Source organism: Coloeus monedula, assembly GCF_965178545.1.
Source record: "Coloeus monedula genome assembly, chromosome: Z".
Taxonomy (NCBI): domain Eukaryota; kingdom Metazoa; phylum Chordata; class Aves; order Passeriformes; family Corvidae; genus Coloeus; species Coloeus monedula.
Genome location: NC_138822.1, coordinates 76692310 through 76716231, shown reverse-complemented (window position 1 = coordinate 76716231; position 23922 = coordinate 76692310). Strand labels below are relative to the sequence as shown.

At 48.2% G+C, this 23922-nt stretch overlaps 1 protein-coding gene across 1 annotated transcript in view; it reads left to right on the top strand.

The window, feature by feature from the left end:
* DNAI1 (dynein axonemal intermediate chain 1) overlaps positions 1-23922 on the top strand; it is a gene marked incomplete at both ends in the record, with an annotated part of 138155 nt that overhangs the window by 113846 nt on the left and 387 nt on the right. The window lies entirely within an intron of this gene.

Genomic DNA, 23922 nt, shown 5'->3' with positions numbered 1-23922 from the left:
ACAGTGCCAGGACTGCTCATGTTCAGGAGCTGCAGGCGCACACCTCTGGGTCCAATGCTGTGTACCTGTGAGCAGCTTAAAATGTGGGGACAAGCGAGGGGCATGGGCTGGGTCTGAGCCTTCACATCCATGTGCACATGCTGCTATGCACTCTCCATGCGTTACCACACCACCAGTGTAATCTCTGGACTTCATGACGCCCTGCATCTTTGCAGCTTTGATGATTTTGCCCTTGGCCAGATCCAGCCCAAGACTGTTCAGCCAAGGAAGGAGCATTGAGTTTTGCTTCCTGAAGCACTGTGGCTTTTTTGGCCGTAGCTGATGGTGGGGTCTGGGAGGGATTTGGGAACTGTGATGGACCACGGGAGGATGTTGGGGTTTTAAGGAGATGAAAGAGGAAAAGGGATTTGGGGAAGGTTTGTGGAAGTGTCCAAAGTTTAAAGGAGACGATAGGAGAGTGGCTGACATCTTCTCTTCAATCTATCCCCCTCCCCAGCACTGTATCCCAGCGCAGAGATCTTGTGGGGCTTGAGGTTTCTTCGTCCTTCACACTCCCCAGCAGCACCCCCTGCACACAAGTGCTCTCGGGAAGGGGCCCTGGTTTCATGCCTGTCCCCAGTTTCAGTGAGATGCAGCTCACGTCCAGAGCAGGTACTAGACTGGAACACTGTGAATAGAGACTGGGATGCTTGATCATTAACTGCTCTGTAGCCTTGTGTTGTTATCACCTAGGATGACAGGGAGAAACTTGAAGGAGTTAAGGATCAGGAGATTGTTTCTGTTCTCGGTGTTTTCTTTACCTGCAGGAAGTGTAAGGGATTGAAAGGAATGAGATAGATTTGTCTTTACAAACAAACTGTGGGTCTGCTGATAGGTAAAGATAGATACTGAGATGAGAAAGAAGCAAAGGGGGCAGCTGTAAATACCATAGGAAAAGAAAAAGGGCAGTATACGTTAGAAAGGGTCTGTGTGAAGTGATTCGGGAAGTCTGTACCTCTCAAGTACCTCAGCCAATGGGGAAAGAGAGAGGGAAATGCAGCCGGGAAATTAGGATAAAAGGAGGCTGTGTCCTCTAACAATTTGAGAGACCGCAGGGGAATGCCCCATGGCCTCTCCCTTTATTTGAATAAAGTAACAGGACTCCTCTGTCTCCCTTTTGGACATAAACCTCTGGTGTTTGTGGATTAATTTTCCTGGCAGGATCAACCAACCCGCATGTAAATACAGAAATATAAACTTGAACTCCCTTCTTCTGTCCCAACATGTACAGTCCATCTGCACATGTGACTGTATTTAAGGAAGGAAGCTATGGATTAGATACATTCTTCAAGGTCACGTCAGTCCTAGGCTGGTGAGCAGTTTAGTACTGAGGGAAGTATATTTTGTCTCTAAATTTTCTGTCTCAACAGCTTCCATTCTGTCTGAAAGAAAAGCACTTCTGTCGCCTCTCCAAACAGGTCAAGTTTTGTTCTTTTAGCGGTGTAATTCCTAGTCCCTCTGCTTTCATGCAAATGCTTCTCTCTCAATGCCTTCTGTGCTACTCCAGCAGCGGCCAATTTTCTCCATGTCTCTTCAGAACTGGCTAATTGCTCAGTGACCCAGAAGCACAAAGCACAAGCAGTGCTGGAGGAATTTGGTGTGCTGCTGTGCCCTGCCTTCATGAGGATTGCCTCCTCCAGAGCCAGCTTGGCCTCCGGATAAGGAGGCACACACAAACGAGCTTGGGTCCCATAAAAACTGACCTGCAGCTTGATGGCCTACTCCAAAATTTGCAAATGCATTTTGATTTCTTTTCAGCCCCTTCCCTGTTATTTAGTCTAGTTGCAAGTAGCTGCTCTGTACTGTTAGGGGGAGAGCGGAGGAACATGGGGTACATCCAGGGACTTGTGAAACCCTGTCCCTGACTATTCACAGCTTTCTGTGCCACTTCTGTAGGCCATGTAAGGATATATGCACCGGTGTTTACTCTTTGGTACAAGAAGGAAACCCAGTGCTGGAGGCCTTCAAGAAGAGTAGGTTGGAGACACATGTACAGACACATGTCTGCCTTGGAGCAGGAGGGGCTGGAGGTGGTTGCTCTGACAGTCTCCGGGTTCAGGGTGTGTAAGTCCCAGCAAGAGGCCTGCCACTGGTGTGGAGCTTGTTGGGGTGTGAGCAGCACTGCTTGTAGCCTGCGGCTGTTTTGCTACACAGACCTGTGACTCATAATTACAAATCAACAACCACCAAAAGGAATACTGGCAAAAGCAACTCCCATGCCCCTTCTGCCTTTTCGTTCCTCTCCATGATTTCCTGCCCTCCCACTGTGCTAGGAAAGCCATTAGCAGGAAGACCTTTGTGGCCCGGTAGGATCTCTTCCTCCTCCACTGTTCCACATCAGGTTCCTCCCAGTCTAGCATAGCCCGAAATAAAATGAAGGTACTGTTTAAGCCTGGAAAGCTGTTACTTGGGAATGAGATGGTCCATGTGCCAGCAGGTTACAGTTCCTGGGCAAAACGGAAGCCTTTCGGTATTTACCTGGTCACCCTGGGCATAGCCACTGTGCACAAATCCAGGTATCCAAGGGTGTTGCACCACAATTACAAAGGAGTCTGGATCTTGAACAGAGTGTGGCAGCCTTAACTACTCCCCCTATTTGGGGAGCTAACCCAAACAAGCAGGGGTAGATTGACAGGACTTGAATACTCTTTGATTTTGGTGAAATAACTTTTGGGTTGCATCAAAGTATGTGAAGGGAGAAGACAGCTCCATGTAGCAGAAGCATTGTTGAACCCCAAGGTCAAGAGCTGGAGTTTTTCTTCCTTTTACTGTTCCTGGCCACGTCTTCAATGATTTTTTGTTATGTAATGTCCCTTTCTGTGGCTGCTGTGTTTGGCGGTTGTTGGAGAGACAACATCAGCGTATTTACACGTTATTTTAAGCTGGAGTCAATTCCCAGAGGTCAGGGTGAAATGTGTTTAGCACGTTAAATGGAAACACTGGTAGCTGAAGCAGGAAAAGGTCCCATTTTACAAAAAATCCATAGTACTTATGAATAATTTCTGGAGTGCAAGTCTCATTCTATGAGGTGCTGTGTGCCGTCAAGGGGATACTGACTAAGCCAAGAGGGCTGGCTTTGACTTTCTAGTTTTGTCTTTGAAGGTCTGTGTAATAAAAAGGTTGCCAGTGTTTGAAAGTGATGTGAGACTGCTCTGTTTTGCAATACTAGCGGTTTGGAGAAAAATGCTAGGAGGATTTGGTTTTGTGATCAATAATAGTCAAGATTTCCTAGGCATAAATCTGGTGTGTCCTTGGATTTGCTGTCCTCAGTAAATTTGGCTGAGCAAAATTGGATTCTAGTTGTGCCTTATTTACGCCTTCCCTTGTATTTCTCCACATTGGTACTGTTATGTTGCTACAAATACTGTTTTATCTGCAGGCTTTGCATCCTCTTCCTTTGTGCACAGATTGTGTCTGTTCTTTGGTGTCTGCGATGCTAGAGCTCCCCAAGTCCCAGCAGTCTGGACTTTGCTCCTCTGCACCCTGCAGCCCATTGCTGTCCTGGGAAATGCCTAGTGCATGAGAAGGAGCCTTGCCTGATGTTTTCAAAGGATTTTCATTTTGGTTAGATCTGTGATTGCCTGAATATGCCTGTTCAGCTTGCACAATTCCTCTTTGAGCCAGAGCCTCAGCTTTCTTCGGTGCCTTGGCAGAAAGCACAGCACAGTCTTACGGCAAGTGAGGCACTGCTCAGCCTCACAGGATCTGCTTGGCTCACCTATCCTTCCTGTTTATTTATCTGTCCTCTGTGTGTTTGTTTCTATGCAGATGACTTAAATCCCATCCAGGAAATTGGGGAATCCTGAGAAATCACCAGTTCTTTGCCTGAGTAACAGCCGCAGTACAAAGGCAGAGGGACCCCTAGGGGAACAAGCTGTTTTCTAAGCATGCCTTTGGCAAAGACAGCAATGGAGGCTTTTTGGGAGGCTCTCATTCTTCCAGCAATGGCTGGGTGTGAGTGCAGGATGACCAGCCTGCAGCCTGCCCTGCAGAGACAATTCAGTGCTCAGCCCCTCTACCAGACCTGATTAGAGTGGCCTGACGAAGGAGGTAATGTGTGTGTTTATCCTCCAGATCATCTGAGGGTGAGCCGATTTTACGCCACACAGCCCCAAGCAGCTCTCAGGAGTGCAGCTATTCCTGAGCACTGGCTCTGCACAGGGGAATGAAGGAGGAAAGCTTGTTAGCTCAGCCCCTGAGCCACGGGGTGTGTTTGAAGAACAAGGTGATGGCTTGTCATGAGGATAAGGGACAAAGCAGTGCGTGGTGCCTGGGAGACCTAGCCATGGTCCTGGCCTCTGTGTGTCCTTGGATGAGATGCAGCTCCCCTTCATGTTGAGTAGGATGAGGACTCCCATCTCCCTTGGAACCACAGTGGCCAAGTGACAGTTGTCCATAGACGCCCTGGATCTACTCTCCTACAACCTCTTCTCTGTGCTTCCCTCCTGCTGAGTGCTTTTGGGATACATCCAATACAGTCATACCTTAGGAGAGGAGCTACAGCTGGGGTGCAGTGATGGACAGCCTTGTCCCACCAGGGCCCAGATCCTGGAAGGCTCTCCTGCATCCTGCCTGACATTTGGATATCACAGACTATCAAGCCCAAGATTTCAAGCTGAGCCAGGTCACTGAAAAACTGAAGAAAATTTGGAAGTGGAGCAGGGGCAGAGGGAGGAGGTGGCAGTGGTATGAGTGAATGGGTGAGAGCAGCAGGCATCCCATGGGTGACCTGGCCAGAAAAGCACACAAAACTCTGGAATGTAGGTCAGCAGCTCCTTGTTGGCTCTGTACCTCCACAGCTGTAGGTTTGGCCTCTCTATTTGTAATGGCATCCACTGCTCATGCAGTTAAGTTGGAGAAATGTAGCTAATTCTCCCAAGCTCATGGTCATGCAGTGTTCTGAGCACCTGAGAATTCACTCAGCAGGGATGGAGAACAGGACACTGGTCTTCATTTGCAAGACCCATTCCCATCATGCTTTGCCTCACCTCACAGAACCTAGTAATGCCCCACAGCTGGGAGAAGATGGGTTCTTACTCTTCTTCAAGCTCTGCAAGGAATAATGGATACGAACTGAGAGGGGAAATTTCAATTAGATATTAGGAAGAAATTTTTTACTGTGAGGTTGGTTAGACCCCAGGACAGGTTGCCCAGGGAGACTGTGGATGCCACAACCCTGGCAATGTTCAAAGCCAGGTTGGATAAGGCCTTGAGCAACCTGGTCTAGTGGGATGTGTCCCTGCCCATGGCGGGCTGAGGGTTGGGACTGGACGATCTTTAAGGTCCATTCCAACCCCTTAAGGTTCTATGATTCTGTGATACCTTGTCCCTGGGCATCAACTGAGCACTCTGGGGCAGTGTCCCTGATTGCAGAGCCTGGTGGTATTTGCTGCAGTGACAAATGCAGGAAATTTGTCATGACATGGAACAGGAAGAAATGCAGCTATGAGGGCCAAAGGAACAGCTTGATTTTTGGCACATTCCTGTAACTCCTCCTGAGCCTCTGCCAGAATCTGACACAATCTTCCCCAACAGCAAGCCTGTGCTGGAAAGGGCTGAGGCTGCCTGTGGAGACACAGAGGGCAGCTCCTTGCCTGGGAAATTGTGTCTGTGCCATTGTAAAACACATCCCAAATGCATTGCTGTAAAAAGCCCTTCACTTGCAGATTTCACCTGTAGGTTTTGTGAATCTGGGTGACTCTGGGTGCATCCCTCTGAAGACCTTCATGCCCCTGCACGCTCTGATCGAAACCATCGAGCCTCTCCCCAGCTCATGTTTGTGCCACCTACCAGCCTCCTCCACAAGAAAACAAAGGGAGACACCTGCACCTGCAAGCAGGGCAAATAAATGTCCCTTGCACAAATTAATTTGATGGGCTCAATGCAGAATTGCTTAAATGAGAGGAGGGAAGGGATCACCAATGAATAAAATGGGTCACTGCTCACCGTGATGGAACTGATGCAAGGGGATTATTTTTATTCCGTGGAGAAAAGGAAGAGCCCTGTGAAGCAGAGGAGAAGAGGGTCCGACTTACAGTCCCACTGGCTGTGCGAGATGCAGTGACGGCTGCAATCAAAGCAGCTCCGAGGTTCTCCTGGAGGGAAACTGTTATGCCCCAGTTCACTGACTGATTTTCTGAGATGGGATGCCAGGCACCAACTGTGTGAGGCCATCTTAGGACAAACATCCCCTGGTCTCCTCTGCTTCTATATCTCACCAGGGAGCTGCTGGTGATCCCACTGCTCTCAATCTAGGGTGTACCTGGGCTCCTCACCCCTCACGGGGCCTGGTCAGTGCAGAGACCTGTTCTGCCAGGGCAATGTTGTGTTTTCGCACCTCCCACCTGTTGGGCTGAAATCTTCTTGTTATCCCCCAAACCAACTTCCATGAACTGTGCCCTTGCTGCACCATGTCCTGTGGGTGCTGCCCTCAAAGAGATCCTTTCACATGCCTGCCCATGACACTCCCATTCCTCAGCAGTGGCAGAGCTGACTGTTTCACTGCTGCACAGGAGTGCCAGGTCCCCTCCAGGTGATTATCTCTCTAACTCCAACCCTGGTGGCAAAACACTCCCTCCCCACAATCCCGTGTTTGTGCTGGGGACTGTCCCTGCTCACTCTCAATATCTTGCATTATCTCGCATTTGTCCCTGTTAATTCACATGCGGGTTTTCCAGATCACATCTCTGGTCCAGCAAAGTAATTTCAAATTCCAGTCCTGTCTCCCTGGACACCTGCAGTCTGCCTGTCTGTCCCAATGTCCAAACACTAGCAGAAAATCTGACCAGATCCCCTCCAGACCACGGAGCTGTGAGAATTACACACAACTCAGTGCTGACAGCTCTGGGTACAACTAGTCAGCTGGGTCTTACCAGTTTCTACTCACTTTATGTAGATCTGTTGTCTCACTTCAGGATCAGAATATCAAGGGAGACAATGGCAAAGTCTTCTCAAAGTCATGGTTAATGACTTCTGTGCCTTTCCTGTCCACAAGGTGTATTGTACTGTTGCAAAAAGAAATCAGATTGGTGCAGCATGACTTCTTTGGTGCAAATTCGCGTTAGTTATGATGCATTTCAGATGCTTACAGGTTGTTGACTTGTTCCATTCATCTTCTGAAAAGTGAGATTAAACTGAATGTCTTCTGGGTGGTTGCTGCATTTACCTTTTTCAGCTTCCTGATCCCTGTCATCCCCTGAAATTCCCCCAGGAAATGTATCAGATTAAGGCTGTTAAGTTGATCAGGTTTGGTAACTGCTGCCCTTCCCAGGGGGCTTGGAGTGTTGTGGTCAGGATGGTCTCAAATACAGTAATCAAGTCAAAGTCTGTGGGCACAGATAGCACCTTTTATTAAGCAAATACTTATGCTCCGGAATAAAAGAGAAGTGCATATGCCCTATAGCTGGTATTGTATTCTCCAGCTATGTATTATTTGGGTTAATAAAAGTCACTGCCTTTCCCTGTAAACCTGTGCTGTCTGGATACACACTAACCCTGCTCAGCTAGACCAGAAATCTCCCCACTTGGTTGTTGGTGTTGGCTCTGACATCGTGAGGATTTCGGATTGCAGGAAAGAGGAAAGGATCCTTCCCAGAAGCACAGGAGGAAGTATGAATATCAGCACTGTTCAGTTACTGCTTTCTTGGTTTTTTGCCTTGTCTGACTTTTTGATGATTATGTAGACTTGCTGTCAGAAGTCAGACTCCAAAACAGACACCAAAATGACCAGAAACTACTTTGCAAGTGCAGTTGTGAGACTGGAGGATGTTCGTCCCTCTCCAGGATTAGGCCTCCTGCTTTGATCTGCACTGAGGGAACCTGCTAAGTGAGAGAAATGAGCTCCAAGGCTCTCATTTTTATCTGGCTTGGCCAACCGATGGACATCCAGTGGGAGTTCAGGAAATTGATGATTTTGTGCATTTCATGTCAATGAAAAGAAAAAAAAATCATGCCAGGCTTTGCCTCTCAGTTTGAGTTTGTAATAGAGCTGAGCAAAAGGCTGATGGATTTGGTTTCAATTAGAATTGCTTGTTCAAGAAGAAAAGCTGTGCTTTAAAAGCTGTGCAGTAAAAGCCCTGCAGCCCAAATGGCTCCTGCAAACTGGGGACTGAAAAAGTTAGGCTGCACAAGTGAAAGGGAAACCTACCCTGAGAAACCTCTTCTCGTCTGCTGCCACGAGGCCAAAAGCAGGGCTGTGGAGGTCCTGTCTTGCTCAGTTCAACCTCATGGGGTTTTCCAGCCTAAAGCACCAGCAAAAGAGAGGAATGTGGGTCCTGCTTCCATAACAGGGAGAGCCTGGTGTAGCTTGAGCCTGAAGTGCAGTGACCAAGTATGGAAATCCTGACTGGCTGTAGGGTATGAAGACTTGCAGAAGGATCTGCGATCCCTTCTTCAGTGACAGGAAAAACTCCAAGTTGCTTGCACCTTGCTGTGTGGGGAAATTTCATTCTTCAGAGTGCTTTTACCCTGCTCATAGCCAGGGATGTGCTGCCAGCCATGATTTTTCAGACGCTGGTGTGGTAGGCAAAGTCTCTGCAATCAGTCAGACCTGCATTTCGAGTCAAGGTTAGTCTGAGCTCTGACTTAGAGAAGCAGCAACAAAGTGGGGCACCACCATTGCCTGCCTGCAAAGGAAGAAAGAGAGATGGCTTGGCAGAGAGAGCTCCAGCCCTCGGTTCCCGTATCTCCGAAATACTCAGTTGTGGTGCCAGGCTGAACAGGGGTTACCCCAAGACATGGCAATTGGTACCTCCCCTCCTCTCTATCCCTGTCCCTTACCTGGCTTGAAATCACGGGAAGGGGTTCACTGGAGAGGTACAGCCTTTGTGGCTGTACTTCACAGCCTGTGCTTTTGGGTTTCTGCAGGCTTTAGTGACCCCCCTGAGTGCCCCTTGTCCCTGCCTCTCCCTGTCAGTGAGTAACCCCAGGTTTTTGAAAGGCTTGTCTGGATTTGCATGAGAGGTGCTGCAGAAATGTCACACATTATGTGGTGTGGTTGAAGGACCTAGAGGAAACTTAAACATTGAGATTGACCTGTTTCCCCTGCTTCAGACAGAATTGCTTGTCTATCAACATGAGATCTCTTCATCACCATCACGGCCCCTTATACACTTGGTACTCCATGGGCTTTCAGCCATGACTTGGCAATTGCTGTTTGGCTCAGACCTGTGGTAAACCTTTGTCAAGATACTACTTATGTCCGAAAGAATGGTTGAACATGGACTTTCTCTGGAAAATAAACACCCTGCTTAAAAGAGGCAGCACTACAAAACATCTGCATGGATTCACTTAAAGAGAGCTGAGAACAGCAGAACTTTAAATGTAACTAGGAAGGGGTCTCTGCACACATCCAAGGTTGACTCTGCAGTGGAGGTGATTGACTGATTGACTGATTGACAAAAAAATGGAAAGTAAGTCCTGACAGACCAAGATGGTTGACCTAAGGCCTAGGAAACATGACTTCAAGAAGGTTTTGAGGACCTTGAAAGTAAATTAAGCTTTATAACTTATAATTTAAAATTTGTAATCTAAGATTATATATGTAATACAATTATATTCTATATTGTATGCATAGATAATAGATCATAGACCATAGATCATATAATATATAGTATATAATATATAATACAATTCTATATAATAATTAAATATATTTTAACAAAATATAACTTGATCTCATCCTAAAGGCACCTGCATGGGGAGGGATTTGCAATGGAGGAAAGCTCCTTAAAATTAGCAGACAGAGATATAATGGGATTTGGCAGCTGACCAAATTAAACAAGGACTTGAGCATACGTATTTAGCATGGCACTAGCTTGTCTTTATCCCTCAACCACCTTCAGGTCAAAACACTTTGTCTTTTAGTGAAAGCTCTGTTTTAGTTCCAGGAGGAGTCATTGTTGTGTTCAGGACTGACTGAAGCTGTGTGAATCATTATGGTTATTTCTGGGTTTAAAAATATATTAAATCTACTTCCACTTTTTGATCTTATTGAAATGATAGGGGAATTGTCAGGCAGCATTACAGAGAGAGATTCACAGCTTTTACAAAGAGGCAATAACAGCTCAGAACAGGCCACATGCCTGCATGTGAAGAGATTTACAGGCTCCTGAACTCCTCAGTCATGTTGCTTATGGTTTGGTTTTTAGCCTGTGTGTTAAACGATCAAACTGCAAGCACTCAGCAACAAAACCAGTGGGAATTTATTGACACTAAGCCCATGTTATCCCTTTCCTGCCATTGATACAAGCATAGTGGGAATACATATACTTGTCCTACATATCTGGGATTATGTATGTTCCCCTCTTATGTCTGCTTTTCCACTTGTGGGTAGGCACGGGGAAACAATCCCCACTTTCTCATCCCCGTGGTGCCAGTTCTCACAGGCTCTTAGTCCAGCTTCCTCCTTGGTCCTATCACTATCTGCCTTAGGCTTCTGTTCTCCATGGGTTTTCTCCAGTGCTCCTGGTTGTAATTTTTCACTGAGGGACCTTCTTCCTCTCTTTACCCCTTTGACACCAACATTCAAATTGGTCTGTGTAGCTTCCACAGCATCTAGATACCCTGGGAGGAGGGTGCTGGAGAACTGGTCCTCTCTGTGCCTGTGTTCTTCTCCAGGGGCTGGGAATTGCCCAGTTGATGGCTGTATTGCTCTGCACTGCTCCTGGCATTATGCTCAATATAAGGTTTAAGAGGACATTTGCTTAGAAATGCTGTCTGCAATAAGAGCATAGCAGCAGAGTAGGGTAGTGCTGCAAGACTCATCCACCAGTGTACACTTGGTGATGAAGAACATTCTGGGATTGTGGAGCCACAGGCACGTTCAGGCTGGAGGTGATGTTGGGATATCTCTAGTTCAGCCTCCAGCTCAGAGCTAGTACAGCCCTGAGATCAGACAAGGTTGCTCAGGGCTTGGGCTTCTCTTGAAAAACTCCAAGGCTGGAGATCTCACAGCCACTCTGGAGTCTTGTTCCAATGACTAACTATCACAGTGGAGAAAAACTTTCTTATGTCATGTTGAATCCTTCCCTGTTTCAGTTTATGGCTGTTATGACTCATTCTCCTGCTGTGCACTCCTACAGAGAGTCCATTTCTGGCTTCTTAATATCCTCCACTTGGGTGCAGGTAGGTGCCTGTTAGGTCACCCAGAACTATGTCTTCTATAGGCTGAACAAGTCCAGTACTCTTAGTATCTGTTCAGTGCAAATCCTCCAGGCATCAACAGTCTTGCTAGTCTCTGCTGGCCTCAGTCTGGTTTATCAACACCTCAGTTTCACCCCTTAAACTACCTTCTGCCTCTCTTTCTGTAGGTGAAACCATTAGCTGAAAATGAAGACCTTTTGTAGCCTGTTTTTCATCACCAGGGCAGAGAACAGACACACTGATCCAGCAGAGCTGTCATCTACTTTTCTTATTTCTTTCCTTCCTAGAAAGCTCTTTCCCTTTTTTTTCAGTGACAAAGAACATGGCACACAGGACCAGGGACAGGAGGTGAGAAGGGTTCATCCTCTTTGCTTTCTCTCACCTCTCAAAATTTCTTTCATAAACACTCACCTAGTGTTTCTTAATTAGCGCCTTCTGGCTTGGAACTGCCTGCCTGTGTTGCAGCCTGCTGCAGAAAATCTGCTGAAGCTCTTATCTATTGTATGACAGGAAGTAACAAACATTTGGGCTGCTTACTAGACTGACAGGTGTTCTTACACCATAGATTATACAGGGGGCTGAGTGGTGTTCTCACCCTCAGCCTCTGTAGCCATCCTTGGCTTTACCTGTCCCTCCTGAGGGAACCTTCTGTGATTCTGTTCATGTCTTCTGGTGCCAAGCCAAATGGCAAGTGCACATCTGAGCTAAACCAGGAGAGTGCAGAAGTTATGCCAGAAGCAGGAAGAGTAACCAGCTGAAAAATCACCCCAAATGAGCAGTTACCAGTGAAATAACTGGGATGAAATCTCAGAGCAGTCTGCAGATTCATTTGGGAGGATGGGTTGGTGTCCTCACTGGCATTTCAAATTTGTTACTCATTCCTCAGCTGATCTAGCAGAGTCTACTTATAAAGTCTTGAGAGGACCTGGTGGCATGGAGGTCACAAGCACTTTGAAAGGCTTTGTACCAGATCTCCACACGGGGAAATGGACTGAAATCAAGGAAGTGATCAAGAAAGTGCCAACAATGTCTGCCAGGGCTGGTCTCCACTGTGCTTGATTCTGCTCAGGTGCAGAACCCGAATTAAGTTTCTGTGGTCCAAGGACTCAGAATTATGCTAATGAGCCCAACTTAGTCAGTGATCCCATGCCTCCAACAGGATGTGATTTCATCAGGGAGTGAGGTGAGAATTTGTCTCATGTTATGTACATCACAACAGCATCCAAGCCCCAGATTGTCATATAGAAAACAATGCCTTTCTTTATGGTTAAATCATGGATTGCTGAAATAAATCAGCTCTGTTATGGGTTCTCTGCTGCTCTTGCTGGATTGCTGACTCATTTACAGGTGGTTGCTGGGGAAGTTAGATTACAAACAACCATTCATGATGATCCAGACTTTTTAAGGATTTTACAAGCTAGGGAGAGGCTGGCACTCTTTCTCCAGTTACCTTCTTCTCACCTTCAAGACAGTTGCATCTCTCACCTAAGGATGTTATGCATCTTTATGGCAAATAGGGTGTTAATGAAAGTATAATTACTGTAATTTGGATTTAATTTTCTGAGCACAAGTGCCTCATTTCTGTCTTCCTTTTGTTTCCTGCTTGGTTGCCAGCTGTGAAAACATCTCTTTCCAGGATTGTTCTTGATGCCAGGCATGCAGCACTGTGATGGGCTCATCCCCTGCTGGGCTGTGTCTCACCCAGCTCTCAAATGATGGTGACTATTCCCTCACAGAGAGGGGAAGAGCTGGATCAGCAAGGGGCCTGGAGAAACCACCATGCCTCGGCATTTGTGATGTCTGCATCCCTCAGCACTTTACATGCAGGATCCACAGGGTTAACTGTTTCATGGGAAAGCAGTGAGATATAGGGGGTTGAGGCAACATTATTTCTACAAAGCAATTGCTTCCACCACTCCTCTAGGCAAGTTTAGGCATCTCCTTTGTGCTGGTGGAGAGGAGTAACTCTGGCTGTCATGTTCAGGACTCTCAAAACATCACCAGGTTCTTGTTCAGTCCTTACTAGTTTCCCCCAGACCTGCAGCCTGATGACACATCTGAGTTTCAGGGATTTCCTCACACCAGGGCAATACCAGAAGTCATTGCCTGGGCTCAGGTCAGAATGGAAACAGAAGAGCCAGAAGTGACAGAAATGGAAACAGAAGGGAAGAAGTGACCCCTCCTGAGAGGATAATCTGACTATGCCATTGGAATCTGCAGACAGAAGTGGTATCCAGATGTGACAAGATTTCTGCCATCTGCATCGAGGAGATACCTCATCCAAGGGCCCCCAGGGGGAATAGTGGCTGTTTGCCTGGCAGCATTGCCTCAACCATTGCCTCTGTCCCAGCTCCAGCAACACAAAGAGTGAGGCAAGGATCAGGCCATGTTTGCTGGTGTTTTGAGGCTTTCAATGACGCTATTTGTGTGTCATTGAAAGCCTCACTGTGAAAGTGACTGGCTTTGTGTCATTGTTCCAGCTGTAAACCCAGCACTGCCAAGCCCACCACTAAACCATGTCCCTGAGTGCCATGTCTACACATCTTTTAAATACCTCCAGTGTTGGTGACACCACAGCTTCCCTGGGCAGCTTCTTCCAGTGCTTGACACCCCTTTCGTTGAAGAATTTTCTGTAGTGGACACATCCACTTAGGGTTAAGGATACGCATCAATGTCAGTTAACCTCTGTCAACAGGTCCCCTCTAGTCCTTACATCTGCAATTATTTGTCAGGTAATTTATTTTGCCATCTTGGCCACTGTTTTGCTGAAACTGCCAGCAGCTGGTTAACCTTGTTCCATCTTCGGTACCCGTGGGACTTGCTCAGCAGTGGAGAGATTACTTTGGGAGGTGCTTGCCTTAAGGACCTTGATGACTTCTACATAATTTGCTATCCAGCATGCCTCTATTTTGCACTACTTTGTTGCAAAGAGTACCCATTAGTTTCAGCAGCCAGCTGAGCAGATGGGTTTAACTGGTCTATGGCTCTGAAGTAATTACATTTTGGTACAACAGAGACACAGCAGCAAACGTATAAAATTAATTCAGGTGCAGCATCCCAGTCAGTGTCTCGAAGCAAAGAGCACTTTAGGGAGGCCACCCCTGGCCGCACTGAGACTGTGCTGTTGGCAAAGCGGACAATCAGTAGGAATATCTCCCTCTGGTTTCCTCCGGTGATGTTAGATTGGCTTTTCCCATGGCCAGTTCCTTCTTCAAAAATGTATTAGTATCAGAGAGATTGATTACTGCTCCCATCTCTCTCTCCTGCTTCTGTTCTAATTAAAACAGCAATATATGCATGAAGCAATTAGATTTTAATAATGCTTTTCTAAACAGGATGTCAAGGAGCTTAGTACAAAGACTTGGGCTGGAGCCAGATCAGCATCTTAAGACTGGATTGTTGTTAAAATTGGCTGCCTCCTGCTTGAACAGCTTACATGAACACAGGATCTAGATTTGCTTCTTATTCAGAGTGTACCTCATCTTTGCCTCCGGACAGGACCCAGAACACCCCCTGTTCCTAGGTGGCAGGGTCAGAGTGAGGCATGGGTAGGGACACGTGGTAATGCATGTGATAATCTGGGTCTGCTAGTGGGACAGGAGCATCCCGTACTCCAGCCCTGTTGCCATCCCCATCACTGCATGCCAGGGAGCCCATATTCAGGTCCATCCTGGGTTCCTTCCTACAGAGCAGCTGTTGATCAGGTCAGGGCACATCAGCACACTGCTGGCAGTGCCTCCCAGAAGGAAATGAATGGTTCTGTGGGTGCCTGTGCCCCAGAAGAGCACTCCCTGAGCTGCCTCCCTGTGTATTGCTGGAATTCTCCTGCACTGTTTTATCCTGTCTGCTTCTGGCTGATATGCAGTGCTTGAGCTCTGTGTTTGCAGTCAGACCAGTATGAATCCTATTCTCTGTGCTGCTCTTGCTCAGACTCTTACGGACAGTCCAATGCAGCTGGGTCACTGAACATGGATGGGGAGTGTGAAACACAACCTCCGCATCACTGCAGGACGCGTGGGCTCACAGTGGAGATGCCTCAACAGGCAGCAACAAACATCCCACGTGGACCAGCACCGTGCCAAACCCATTCCAGGAGAGAACTGACTCCAGCCATCTGCAGGAGCTCCCAGGGCAAAGCAGTGCTGTGGTGGGATACAGCTGGGCCCTGTCTGTCTGTAGGGCAGGAAGGGATTTCTCAGCTGCTGTAACTGTGTGAAATCCCAGGGAAGAGCAACAGCTCTAGCTGCAGTATTTCCTGTGCTTGTCCTGCGTCCAGTTTCTCGCTGACCTCTTTTAAGCCCTGATTTGCATGCTGCAGCGTAACTCAGTCGTGGCTGATGCGATTTAGTGTGACGTCCCACACCGTCCAGGCTAACAGTGTATCTGGTTCCCAGGCCTGGGAGTCTTTGTGTGGCATTTATCATTTGCCTGGCTGTTTCCTGTGCAGCAGGTGGAGAGAAGCTGTGCAACTCATTTAATCTGAGGCAAATGGGGAGACTCAGTCTGAAGTAAACAGGATGTGCTTCGGTGAGGATGGAGGCAAATAGAAGGAGAGGGAAAGGAGGTTGGAATAACTGACTGAGGAGGTGAACAGAAAAAGATCTTTCTTGAGCAGAGATGTACTGAACAGCACAGGCAGGAAAGGAGTGAGCAGGAAACATGAGCTGATCCTGTTGCACTGCTTTGCAGTGCAAAGGCCTCTGCTCCAGTTTTGAGTACCAGCATTGAAGGACATGAGGAGCAGGAAAGCTGCAAGGACAGCGCAGCCAGCTGAGAGGCTGGAAGCAGGGAGATGAGAGAGATGAACACTCCCAAAGAGATCCTGGGTTGGCAGGGTAAGGAAGGCAGTGCTCTGAGGCAATACAGCAGGAAAAGACTTAAGGAGAAGGTTTCAGTGGGTGTAAGAGGGACATGCTGACACATGTCACCAGGAGATGGGTTGGCAGCACCATTCCTGGGGCTTTCAAAAGAAGTGGCTGTGCAGGTGTTGGGAGCAGAGTGGGACAATCCCCTGCTTAGGACCTCTTGTGCTGGGTACCCCAAGGGCTGGACAAGCATCTGTCAGAAGCAATTTAAGAGCAGCTGCTCCCACTAAGGACAAGGGTGCACTAGTGGACTAATTCCTCCTAGGTCTACCCCAAAAAAACCTGTGATTTAAATGAAAAATACACAGGAGAATACATTGTTGAGATGACACAATTGTTCACATGGTTAAAATATCTAGTGCAATTTCTGCAGCATCCCTAAGTTCAGTCATGGAGAGCAGGAAAGAGAAAGAGAGCGATGTGCCTTGACATTAAATTGCAGACTGAGTTCTTTCATAAGCATAAGAGTATCAGTCATAATACATCTTTCATGCCATTGGCATTTAATGTTATTACATATGAGGCTTCTGTGAGCGAGGACATTTATTTTTATTTCTAATAATAGCAAAATCCGGTTTCCAGTGTACTTGTATTTATCCAAAATGAAGTCTATTCACATGCTCCCATATAAGCAGCGACCAAGGATATATTTCCTATGCAAATACTTTATGAACTGTATTGAAAAAAATTAAAGAAGGCACTGTTAAAAACAAAACAAAACAAAACCAAACCAGCAACTGGACTTTCTTAAGGCAGTTAAAGGGTGATGAAGGTGGACATGTGTAGGTTAACAATGGTGGCAAGAGAAAAAGGTATTGAAAAAACTGCAACTTTTAAAAATATACTGTTCACACAATTGCAAATGTTTTCTCATGAGATGCTGTGCTCTGTGACGTAACAGCAGTACCCAAGAGTTGCAGGAGCTGCATGTTCACATCCGTATTTGATTGCTTTTATTAAACTCTAATCCGTAACAGCCTACTGAGCTGGCATGGCAAAATACTAAAGCTGAAGTAATTTTAAAAAATAGAGAAAGAGGTGCTGAGTGATAAGGAAACATTGCTGGGTGGCTGAGGGTGCTGCCTGCCAGGAATCAAGGGCTGCAGCTTAAGAATGCTGGGGTCACTGCACTCTGCAGGGCATATCCTTGATTTTATCCTTCTGGACAGGTTTGATGTATGTGTCTATGGGTTCTGTGTGCGCCCAAGCCTTTCACTTCTGGTTTGCCAGCCCAAGTGAAGAGGTGCTGCAGATGTGGCCCCTCATGGTAGGTGCAAGAGTTAGGGAAGCCTGCGCAGCTTTTGGATTGTCTAGGTTACACAGAGGTTTGGTGTCCGGGTGTCACTGGAATTGCAGCAGTATTTGAAGTCGAGCTAGAGCACAAGGTATTGCCTGTCTAGTGGGTTTTATGGACAATCTCAATTAAAATCCCCTTCTTGTTTCCTTCCTCCCCTCTGCATGGGTTTGAGAGATCCCACAGCTAAAACACTGGGAACTGATGTCCCTGCCAGCCTTTGCATCCCATGCTTTTGGACCACATGGCATGTAGACAGGCTTTAAGTACTGGGGCTTCCCAACAAGTTAAAAGCTAATTAAAGTAATTGATCCCATCCCGATGAACTAAATGGCACTGCAGAAAATCTGAACCCAGTAGGGCTGGATCCAGGGTTTTGAGTGGGTGATGCACTGCCTGTCCCCATAGTGAGGTGAAGGAAAGGGCATCCCATCCCTCTGTTCTTATCCCAATGGTGGTTTGCACCACCAGGATTCCCTGGACTTGACAAGAGAGCTTTTAGGGGTTTTATTCCACTCTGACTTCTTCAGGAGGTCTCAGTGTGCCAGGACAGAGTAATTGCCAAGCACAATGAGCACACAGTGGTTTTTCTCAGTGCTTAGTACAAGTCAGTTAAGTGATTTGACTGGAAATCTTTTCCATGTACCTTGTGAAGAGTTTGTTTCCTCACCAGGCTGTTCTATTTGAATAGAGCCTATAGATGTTGGCTCATCTCAGTGACTAAGGGTGCTGACACCCAAAAGAAAGCTGGTTTTCATCTCACACACCCAGAGCTCACAGTTAGAGTGTAGCCAAATCATCCCCAGGGCTGACAAAACAGTGTGACCTCTTGGGACCCTGTTGCTGATGCTTCCTAATCAGAGCATCTTTGCAGGGCAGAGTTAAGGATATTGGCTCATTTCAGACCCATAATGTCTTAGGATGATGTTGGGATGACTTTAAAATTTATCCTTCTCTTTAAAGCTATTTATTTGGAGATTCATGAACTGAAGGTCATGACCACATCCCTTGTTTTGAACTTGTGTCAGACAATCGAAAGGCAGAAGACCAATAGTTTTAAATGGTTTTGGTGGGTTTCTGCAGCCGGTACTGGGATAAATTCAGAAGGAGGTAACAAATCATTGTAATGCCACAGAGGAGCTGTGGGGACAGCCATGAGACAAATCTGCACTCAGCTTGGCCTTGTTCACTGAAGTTTTCATGCTAAATGTGGTCTTTTTATGGCTATATTTAGGTGCCTAAATTAGTGGTCTGTAAGAGACATTGCTCGAGGCTCTGGAGTTAGCAAGAACAGGGAACATTCTTCAGGGATCGGCTCCTGCTGTGTGCACAACTTCTGCTTGGCCAGAGGACACTGCAGTGGGGGTGAGCAAGGATGTGGAGTCCAGCCAGCCCCTGGCAGAGCAGACACAGAGCTGTGACGATGGCTGTGCTCCCTGGTGGCTATCATTTGCCCAGGCTATTAGCTCTCTGCTGCTGCAGAGCCCATCCATTCCATCAGGCATTCCCTCGCCTCTCCCACGGATGTTTGTGAACCACCAGCCCGTGGTGTACTGTGGGCAGCTACCCACCATTTAGGGACAGGTGACCTCTGCCCACATGCCCTGCCCAATTCCTTCTGGTTTATTTCCAGTGACAATCCCATCTGCTTCCAGGTCTGATCCAATTTTGTTTGCGCTTCCTGTCTGTTGGGTATCCTGACCTTCACTCCCACGCCTTTCCTGGCAGATGTGCTGCTGAGCCTCAGGCTGGTCCCAGCACTGTGACTTACCCAATTTAAATGGTGACTTCCAACAAGCAAAGGCAGGTCAGCTGAGGCACTGAGACCTGTGTGCCCTGCTGTGCTTTGGCATGGACCAGTGCCTATGCCAGGCAGATGTGAGCTTGTGCAAGGTGGGGGTGCCTGCCCTGAACTGCACAGATTGTGCCTGAAGCTGGAGGTAAGAGCATCCTTTGAGGCCAATGATCCTATGTGGCTGCTGTCACCTGAATGACCCAGCCATCCCCTGGGCTTTTCTGCTGGTTTCCCTGCAAAAACATTTACTGCATCATTTATTTCCAAACAGTAGCAGAATAAGCCTAAATCCTTATCTCTGGTCTGTCAGCTAATCCTTCCATGGGCCAGGAGCGATGCTGTCAGATCAGGCTGTGAGTGTTCCTCAAGGCTCTCTGTGATTGAAAAGCATGTTGCTGCTGTATGTAAATGGACTTCTTGAGAGCCCAGAAGTGGTCCCGGCACAGACATCATCCCCAGCTCAGCATAACTCTAGCTTCATATGACAGCACTGGGTTGCAATAGGATCACGATGGGGTAGATCTGGGAAGCTTCAGGACTGCAGGTCCTGTCATATTCCTGTTGATCCTCTTAATGTTTGTTTAGTGGCCCAGGGAGATGATGAGGAAAATTTTTCTGTGTTCATGAAGAAGTTTGGGTTTCCTTGGTCTTCCTGATGGAAATGCTCCAGGGAAGCTTCATCTTTGCTTTCATTCATTGAGTTCACCAGACCAGTCACTAGTGTGTTTTGGTAATGGAGGGGCCCTTACCCTGGAGCTATCACCTTAACCTACCCCTGAGCAGAGTAGAAGGAACAATAAATTATCTTCTCCCAAAGAAATACACCTCTGAACACCTGGCAGGCTGTGTGCCCCTTCCCACTGAGGATAATGACAGCAAGCAGTTTTGGCTGTCTTCTTGAAGCTTCTCACCCCCTTCAAAACAACTCTGTAAAAGCTTAAACCCTTTTTGCATGGGAAGCCAGTTTTTAGGTCACTGGGCTGCTTTATAAAATGTCTAGATCCTGTTCCAGCATGACTGTGTCCAGAAGTCCCATCCTGTAAGGAACAACATCAGTGTCATGATAACAGCAGGACAGAGATAGGCCTGTGCCCCTTGGCCAAAGCTCAGCAGGGTAAAGGGTCACCTCTGCTCCCAAGGAAGTTGTAGGGACTTTCCTGCCTATGTTCAAGTCTGTGAGGTTGACTTCCTTGCTGCTTTTAAACATAAATATGTTTGGCCTTGTTTAATCGAAACTTTAGAGCAGATGTTTTATGATTATTCCACCAATGGGAAAAAGACATGGATGCTGAAAAGTGCCAGCATCATGGCTTTTATGGGAGAGTTTTATTAACTCAGTGGTATACTGTTCAACTAGGGAATGAAGGCATCAGCCAAGACTCCAGTTTAAATGAGTCCCATAACCTGAATGCAGAATTCAGCATGTGCCAGCATGGGAAGGAGTGTGGCTGAGGCTCCCAAGGGAGTGGATCTGGGATCTTCAAGCAGCCAGTCCTTGTCCTCATCTTTGTCCTAGTCCTCACTCCACCCTTCCTTCTGAGGCTTCACCTCAGTCATCTCCCACCTCCTGTTTCACTTGCAGTGCCAGTACTCACCCTGGGGCTGAGAGGACCATCGAGGGTCCTCCACACTGCCTGTAAGGCCAGGAGCCCCTTGCCTCAGTTTCTCTGCTTGACGAGTCAGGGAAATCCCAGACATGACGTAAAGGGAGCATAAGGGCCATGAGGAACCTGGCAACAAATGCAGCAGCATGGACACAAATAGGAGGTCTCTTCCCTGTCTCCCCCTCTGAGGTCATGTTCTGTCAGCAGGGCAGAGTCCATCCCCACACAGCACCTTTTCTGGCCCTGCCGTGAGCCTTCCTGCCATGTCCCTCATCACCATTTCAATAGGAACTCTCCTGTTGGAAGCAGTTAACAATAAAGTCGATGCAAACACTGCTCTGAGCAGCTTCAATGCCCATTCCATGAACTCCTCAGGGACAGACCTCCCATGTAATCTCAGCTCTGCCTCTAACAGTTTCATGGGGAGAATGTTCTGCCCTGACTCACTGTCAGCTCCTAATGAGCCCCGTGGATGTGGTATAAGGACGGACGTAGGTGGAGAACAGGCTCAGCTGCGCACATGGTGGCAGAGCCCCACGAGTGCCCTCTCCACACCTGGCTGTGGCATCTGTTGGGAGGCAGAGCCCTTCGGCAGCCACGTGTGGAAGTGACGCTTCCCCGCCTCGTGCATGCTCGCTCTGGGACATCCTGATAGCTCTGCTCCAAGAAGGACTGCTCCTCAGAGGCCTGATGCAGCCAGAGCCCCCAGATTTGTAGGAAGCTGCCACGTGCATCCAAGCAGATCCCACAGTGCTGTGCTGGTGCCATCAGTGGCCTAGCCAGCTCACAAGTACCCTGGGAGAAGCAGATGGCGGAATAAAGGGAAACTTTCCATTCCAGTGCCCCCAAAAGGACATTGTAATTTCCATTCCCTGTGTCATCTTGCTTGCTTGGTTATGTGGCGTTAAATTAGGGCTCTGGTTCGGTTACGGCTCATTACAGGCTTGCGTGTGGCTTTGTTGCAGCGTGCTCAGAAGCACCACAGGAGCTCAGCCAGTGTGAAAGTCAAAGTTTTAGGGACAGTTTGGTGACCAGGAGCCGAGCCTTGCCTGAGGCTGGTGAATTCAGCAAGGCTTAGACACAGTTCCCGTGAGCCTGGAGGACGTCAGTTAGGGACCTATGGTGGGGAGATCAAAGGGCTTGGGATAGAGATGGATTGATGGAGGTGGCTTCAGCATCTTCTCTTCCCGTTTGAGCAAAGCAGTTGCCTCTTTTGCCTGTCCCAAGCACCTCTGTGTGGTGCTGTGTGTGACACAGGGTGCCAAAGGGAGGGGTTTGAACGCTGTCAGACAACAAGGCAGCTCTTCTGCAGAAATAGCTAAGTCCTGAAATACCTCGAGCAGCTGTGTTTATCCCAAGACTCTCACTCACAGAGATGCTCTGCTGTGATGTGGGCCGTTACTACAAACATCACTCACAGTGCCCAGACCAGAGCCACGAAGGGCACTGCTCACCTGTTGGCATTAATGCAAACCAGCCCTGTCCCACCATGCAGTCAATGGACTCAGTAAATAAAACAACCCGGGCTCATCCCAGTGCTCAGAAGAGCAGTGGGGCTGTCTTCTTGGGAACAGAGGGGTTTCCAAGTATCCCTGTCCCCATCCTCCCCTCAGGACTGCTTTCATCTCAGCAGTGTCCTCTGGCAGCTTAGGAAACCTCTGTTCCATCGAGGTTGTGCTGGGCTGGGATGAGGAAGGACACGGGGATTCCCTGTGGACTTCTTTGCGCATTGTCATCACTCAGCAATGCCCATGTTTGTTAGAGAAAAACAGTGAGATCCATGTGGGCTCTCAGCTTTCTCCGTGCCGTGTGCTGGCATTTCTTCAGTGCTGAAGGGAAGGTGTGTGTTTGTAATTGCTGCACCCACGGCCATTAGCGGGGCTGATTCAGCGGAAGGAGAATTGATCTGTTCTAAGTGGGGAAAGAGCAAAGCTGGCAGCCTCCTTCCTCTGATGCTGAGTGCTGCTCCCCTGGCCTTCTGAGAGTCCAGAGAGCAGAGGCTGTGCTTTGGGGATGCCAAGAAGAGCCAGTACAGCAGCTTTCTGCAGGCTGCCACCAAGCCTGGTCAGGGATGTTCCTTTCACTTTGCTGTGCTGCAGTGTTGGAGGCCCACCGCCACATCTCCTGAGCCCACCTGCCACACTGTGCCAGTCCTCCTGCTCACCTGTGCTTGGCAGCTGCTTTCTGGGGTGCCCAAAGCCATGCTGTGCACAGAGGAGCTCCCCAGCCCCAAAGCGGGGGTATCCCACCAAATCCAGAGGCAAGGTGAGATCCAGCAGGCTGGCAAAGGGGAAGGCTGTGACTGAAAGGCAGCACTTTGTGATCGAAGTGGTGACTGTGGGGATGCTGTTTTCAAGAAATCCCATGGTGTGGATGCTCAGCTGCAGTAGGGCTTGGTGGGCTCAGTGTAGCTTGGAAAATTCCTCTGCTGCAGCTGTGTCTGACATGATGTGAACCTGGAGAGCCTAAGCCCAGTTAATCACTTTCCCAAAGTGCCAGAACTCTGTTGAGAGCAATGCTGCAGCCCACAGCACAGCAGAAAGCTGTTCTGCCCAAAGCACTGAGTGGCATTTGTGCCTTCAGCAGGGACATCGTCCTGTGCCAGGCCTGGAAAGCTCCTGCTGCTCCCAAACAAGAGAGGGCTGAACTGGCCAGGTTTTTTCCCTTGTGCTACGTGACTTCTCTCAAGATGCTGGAGGTTTGCTTTAGCACCGAGGCACAGAGCCCCTGGGATGCTTGGGCCAAGTGCTAGGGAGCTGTGGGAAGTGCTTGTCCTCTTTGCCCATGCATCAGGGTTTGCATAGAGTTTGCAGTGAGGCACAGGGCTGTCCCTTGGGATGCTATGACGTGACCAGGTGCAGGAGAGCTTCAGTGAGGAGTTAACAGCACAGCTGGGAGCCCTGACTCACTTCTCACCACCAGGTCAGGGGCTCTCAACACCAGCTGCCCGCCTGGGAAAAGCCATTTGGGTGCAAAAGGGATGATCCCTTCTCCTGTGGCTGCCGCTGCCCGGGAGCACCTGCATGGGATGGGCATGGTGGGGCTGTTTTGGGGAGCTTTGAACATCTGCACTGCTGTCACTGCCCTAGCAGTCTTGCATGCCTGGCACCTACCCACAGCTTGGGGGAGTAGCTTAGACCGTGGTCCAGTCCCATGGGTCTAAGAAGGTCTAGGAAGAGAGAG